The sequence below is a fragment of the Equus quagga genome, chromosome 10 (assembly GCF_021613505.1).
Source record: "Equus quagga isolate Etosha38 chromosome 10, UCLA_HA_Equagga_1.0, whole genome shotgun sequence".
NCBI classification, from domain to species: Eukaryota; Metazoa; Chordata; class Mammalia; order Perissodactyla; family Equidae; genus Equus; species Equus quagga.
The window spans coordinates 98,562,177-98,568,905 of NC_060276.1; positions in this window are offsets into that span (position 1 = coordinate 98,562,177).

Below are 6,729 nucleotides of genomic sequence, written 5' to 3' on the forward strand. Positions count from 1 at the left end.
GTGATTCTTAAAATGAGACAACTTTGGGAAACATCGCACCATTCTCTTTCCAACCTTCTCCTTCTTGATGGCAGGCTAGCTAAGGCATTAGTTGCTAACAAAGGCATTACTCAACTAGATTCAACCTACAAAGTTTAGAGTACACACCTTGAAACTTCCCCTGGGAAATTACCTTTCAATGTGCAATTTTGCATGCAGAAATGACTTTAAACTTTAAAGGAATATAGACACAGGAGTTAATTATTTGACAAGATACTATTCTCATATGGAGAATATTCTTATATTCTCCCAGGTCACTCAAGTTTCACAGTTTTGTGGAAGGTACTTGATAAATTTGGGTTGAGTGAGTGAATTCTGCATAGGCAGCTGACTCCTCAGCCCAAGTGTTCCAGAGGGATCTATGCCAGAGGGCTGGCAAAAACCAGTTTTTCTTGATCTGGTTGTCTTCTCCCTGGGATAAAAGCTTTGTAAATACAACAATTTCATTTCCTCATGAATTATAAGAAGGCAAATAGAGCTAAGGAGGTGTTTAAATGGATTACCTTGGAGTATAGACCAGAAAGTGGTTTATGGGAATCATGGTGGAGAAGTGAAACTTGCCTGAAGAGAATACACCCTCAAATTCCTACTTTTATCTTTGGGTAAAACAGGAAGAAGGCACAGCCAGTATTAAATAGTAACTTCCTGTCTGCAGCATCACAGTCATTGTTTTTCCTGGTCAGAGAAATGTAGACTCACTCAATTACGTGTGAGTGGAGATAGAGATCTAGCTTTAGCAGTTTTTACACGCTAAATGTCTAATGCCTGGCTCATAATAAATGCTCCATAATCGTGGTGATCATTTGTCTAGAGGTCAATGTTAAAAAGCTGCAAAAATATTAGTAATTCTATACAGAATATTTTTAAATGTAACCTGCGTTCAACGAGGCTCACATCGAAAATTTGTAAAAACCTATAAGAAGAACTTAGCTCTGCCAGAAAAGATAACTATAAAGCTGAAAACAATATTTTCCTCGGGGGAGTAGAAATGAGGGGGCTGGGGAGGAGACTTTTCCATTAATAGCTCTGTATTATTATATATTTTTAACCATTAATGGCTAGTTTATAGGCTTTTTAAAAGACAAGTTTAAATTTAGAACTACATAATCATATGTGGAGACCTTGAAGGGACCTGGAGACCCCTCTCTCCCCCACCAACCCAACTCACAGAATAGTTTCAACTTCCTCTTCACTATGATCTATAAATGGCAGTTGTTGGAATGCCCATATTTCTCTACGTCCATCAAGAGGCAGAATCTTTTGAATATGGGTTGGCCATGTGATTTTCTTTGATCAATGGGATGTTAGAAAATGTGACCCAAGCAGAGGCTTGAAAAACACTGGTTTCCTGGGGCCTGCCACCGTGGTGTCCTTGTCACTTGTCTAGTCTGTTGATGATGAGAGAAAAGGGCCCATTCGTCATCATCGCCCTAGCCAACCACTAGACATGTTAGCGAGGCCACCTGGGGCGAGTCAGCCTCCGTCTGACTCTCCAAGTGATCATATGAGCAATCCCAGATGAGATAAGCCAAGCCTGGCCCAGAGCAGAAGCACTCTCCCACAGAATTGTGAGCCAAATAAATGGTTGTGTTTCATTGTTTGTTTGTGAGGAAGATTGGCCCTGAATTAACATCTGTTGCCAATCTTCCTGTTTATTTTTCACTTGAGTAAGATTGCCACTGAGCTAACATCTGTGCCAATCTTCCTCTGTTTTGTATGTGCGATGCCACCACAGCATGGCTTGATGAGCAGTGCTAGGTCTGTGCTTGGGATCTGAACCTGCGAACCCTGGGCTGCCAAAGCAGAGTGTGCGAACTTAACCACTATGCCACCAGGGCGGCCCCTAAGTGGTTGTGGTTTTAAATCACAAAGTTTTGGTATGGTTTGTTATGCAGCAATTGGTAACTGATACAGTCACCAAATTAGGAATTCTCTGCTCTGGTCAAACAGGCCCATTCAATCTTCACAATAAACCACTGTTCATACCTTTCTCTACATGAATTGTGCTCCTTGACTTCGCTCTTTATCCAAGATCTTTCTCATTTCTTTGAAGGTATCCTCAATTCCTCTACCTCTCCATGACCAACACCTTTCTTTTCTAAACTCTTGAAATATGCTTTATATCTGTTAAAGCATACCAGTGCTAGTTTTTAATTATATAGGAAATATTTCTGTAGTTTAACACAGCAGAGATTGATGAGAGCTAATCCAAAGTAATTTTACAGAAATATGCTGTTTATTCATTTTTTTCTGTCCAATTTTATTACTATTTAACTCAGTAATCTATACTTCTTTGATACTTATGCAATACTTAAGAAGTGTTATTTCTCTTTTTATGTATATGTCCAATTTCTGCCATTATATAGAAACTCTTCCTCATCTCTCTCTCAAAGTACTCTGTACAGGACCTTGTATATAATACATAGAGAATAGTGCTCTGGCTTTGGAGTGAGAAAAGCCTAGGTTCAAATCCCTGGCATCTACTAGCTGTGTGACCTTAGGCAAAAGAATTAACTTCTCTGAATGTCAAACTTATCTTATTTAAAAAAATAATCATACTTACTTTATAGGGTTATTTTGAGGATTAAATGACATAAATCAAACCTTCTAGTCAATACTGCACACACAGTAGGCATGCTGCAAAGAAAAACTTTTGCTATGAATAAAGCCTCATGTTAAGATGCAGAACACAGGTGCCTGAAAACCTAGCTACTCAAAGTGTGGTCCTATGCAGATGAGCAGCATTGTCATGCCCTGGGAGACTGTTGGAAATATAGAATGTCTGGTCCCACTCCAGAACCCCTGAATCTAGATTTTAACAAGATTCCCAGGTAACTCATATGCATGTCAAAGTTTGAGAAGCACTGCCTTAAAAGACAGTAAGTTACAAGAAACCTGTAAATTGATTTGACATGATATCTGGGCAATTAAGCACTCATATCCACTGGATTAGATTCTCATCTTCTCTCATTATTTGATGGGAATTTCTGATAATGAGCCCCCAAAAGAAAGCTTGCACAGTCGTAAGCATCATAGTGATTCCTCTAAGAGAGTTGACAGAAAGAATTTCTTTCTTCTCTAAACTTTGAAACCAATTAATTGAGTTCTACTAAATGTGATGGCAGAGGGATTTGTAGGTTTAAAACTTATCTTGAAAGGTTTTTTTTTTTCCATTAGCCTCAAGCATCTTTCTTTTCATCTCTAGGAGTTAAAGAGCAAGGGAAGAGTTACAAAGAATAGAAACTACTTTGTTGTTGTAAATGGTACCTCTAAATAGGAGTTGCTTCAACAAAGCTAGCTCTTGAATCTATAATCCAATATATACATTGCTCGAATTTGACTCTATAGGGACAGGAACCAAAGGAGGGTTTGATGCGGCCGGTAGGAGACAGAAATGGAAAACGTCTACCCCAGAAGCCTCTCCACAAAGGGAGGAAATCTGGAGACTTAAGGGCCCAACGGCACTATTTTCACTTCCCTGTTGCCTTGTGAGATAATGTTACATTGCCTGAAGTTCTAGTTTCTTCTCCATAGGGCTCATGTGTCCCTGGCTGCCTTTAAAACATGAGTCGGTACAATGGAATGATAAAAATAGAATCAAGGGGGAAAAGCTAAGAAGCATTCCAAAGAGAATGTCAATTTTCAAAAATCTGGAAGTCTCTCTGGGGTGCTAGAGACTTTTACTTGGCTCTAGAGTGTGTGGTCCCTCTTTCGTCAGAAATCTACCCAAATTGCACAATTTGGTTGGATTAGAGCTCATAAAGATTATGCAGTTTAATTTTTCTAGGCCCTTTTATTTCTGGGCCAGGATCTAAGAGCTGTTCAGTCGGATCAGATGAAGGAACCTATGAACGTCTAACAGCTGCTTGGTGACAGAAATTAAAATTTTCATTAGAAGCCTGGATGTAGAGCAGTGTTTAAACTGCTTGGGACCTTTGCCTTCCAGAGCCACTGTCTTAAGTCAGTCAGGCTGGGAGAGAAAGACGCATTTGCGGAGCCCACTATCACCTTTGGATTTGAAGTTTTACTCTGCTCATTCTTTGTACTATAGTTCAGATTATCTAAAAATGCAGAGACAAGGATGCTAAGGAGAATAGAATCCATATCTTATCTCGAAATCCAATTTTAACTTATTAGCTTAATATGTCCTTTTCACTTAATTCAGTCCTTCAGGGAGGCACAAATAAGACGGAATACTAACAGATTCAACTTTCCCTTTTCTTCCCTTCTTTGACAAGTCTGAAAGGCAGACAAAAGAAAGAATAATGAGATAGATTGGGATTTAGAATAAAAATTGATGCAGGACAATTTAGATCTTCCACAGATTTGGTTGAGTCCTTGGCCTCTGGGTCTTAACAGAAGTAAATCATTGTGAGGCTAAAGCAGAGTTCATGCAGGTACTCATTTGTGTGAGCTGCAGAGAATAGGTAAACAGATAACATCAGTAAAATGGAAATTCTCAGTTGCTCAACTAAGGAACAGAACAAGTTTTTTCTCTTCAAGATCAATTTATGGCAGAGGAAGTGAAGCATTATCTTGAGGAGGAAGTGTTTCTGTGTTCTAAGACCTGAATATCAGATTGGGGGAGAGATAAAGGGTTAACAGAGAAAAATAGAAAAACTGGGAAAGAGGGACAGAAGTGTGTAAAAACGGGCAAAAAGAAGCAAGAACTTGTATCAAAACTCTGGAAAGTGTTTCCAGAGGTAATTTATTTTAGAGTTAATGGTAGAGATTTGAGTTTTGGTGTTAAGGATTTTTGCTAGATCATTAAGGCAGAGAATGTCAAGTAATAGCCAAGACTGACAACTAGAAAGCAGAAACCAAAATATTTCATGAGATTGCTAATTCCTTAAGCAGTCAAGTACTTACCTTGCTAGCTCTGATCAATGCCAACTACAGGGTAACAGCCAAGAAGGATGAGCTATTCCATACATTATGCATGGCCTTAAAATGAAACATATGGGATTAAATCCATTTTGCCTCTTTAATTTATATCATATTCCAATTTTGAATCATTTTTCAACTGAGAGAATTTCAAAATGCTTCAGAAACTTTAGAAATGCAATGATTATATTATTTGATGCCGAAATGAAAATCTCTCTGAGGTGGAAAATGGGAGTTACTCGAGAGCAAACAGTATACATTCCAATCAATTATATTCTAAATAACAAAACCTCTAGTGCACAACAAGCCATTACAGCTTCATAGGAATTCAGAATGTTGTACTTAATAAAGCAATTATAATCTGTCACCCCATCCTCAAGATAAGCAGTACTGTCCCAGAGCTGACCTTATGGATTTCTTTGGTATAAATTAGACCTACTGAAGGATAACCAAGAATTTTTAAATGTCATATTAATTTTACTCTATGGAATGTGTAGCATGTCCCTAAACTCTAATATGTTCATTAATTTTTATAGAATATCAATTAAAATTAATCTTCTCCAGAGGAAATGCATTAAAACTTTATGTATAATACTGTAATTGTGTCTGCAGGAAATAACGATTGCAAAAATGACTAGGATAAACTGTGAAAAATGAACATGGGAAAATAGGATTGTGTTTTTAAAGATAAGTTATCCATTATAAAAAAAAGTTTATTTTTATACCATCATGTGCTGTCATATGGGCATGAAGGTTTTTGTTTTGTTTACTTTTCCTAGAGGTACAGACCAATTTCAGTTATAAACTCCTCTGGTCTATTGAGTCGACTTGGCATTGGTGACTAATTATTTGTAGAGATCAAGGATAAGGTAGAATTAGAGAGGACTTCAACATACTGAGCTTGGGGAATCCTATAAAGATAAGTAAGGGTGTGAATTTGGGGGTCAAAAGATGAGAGATTTGGCCTTATTTATGTGAAGCAGTCAAACATCCACAAAAGAAAATCTGGAGATCATAGAAGAGAGACATCAGGACTCGAGATACGGATTCATAGATCATCCAAAGAAGATAACGGAAGGTGTGGCAAGTGATGAGTTCACCAAGATAAGATACTGTGGTGGGTGGGTGGGGGGTGGGAAGTGAGAATTTGAGTTCTAGGAAATAGAAGGTTGATAGGAAACCAATGAAAGAGCTTAGAAAAGAGAAAGTGAGGAGATGGGAGAATAGCCAGCAATGTGCAATGACACAAAATCCACTGAGCTTCGGTAGGAAAAATCTTCTTAAGGGAGGGGCTGCATCAATAAAGAAATGGGTAAATACATTATTATTGGAACATCCACGCATTGGAAGTCTACGTAGTTATTGAAAAGGATGAGGTCAATCTGCACGTGCCGACCTTGAGAAGTTTATATAAAAAAAGATAAGGGACAAAATAGCATATGTAGTAGCCTATTATTTGTATACGGAAGAAGATGTACGTAATTTTTGCATTGATACACAAGAAACTGACAGTCGTAATTGCCTGTGGGGAGGGGATCTGAGAACTGGAGATCAGATACAGAGAGAGGTTTAATTTTCACTGTGTACCTTTTTGGTACCATTAACACTTTTTACCATGTACATGAATTTTTTAAAACAAACTGTTAAAAAGAGAAGAGATTAGTGAACAATGTCAAATATTATAGAAATATCAAAGAGGATATAGACTGAGACAAAAGTCATTAGACGTGATGATTAAGGGGCCTTGGTAACTGAGAAAGTAGGTTCAGTTGAGTCATTTGATATTGACAGAAAACACTGTAGTAT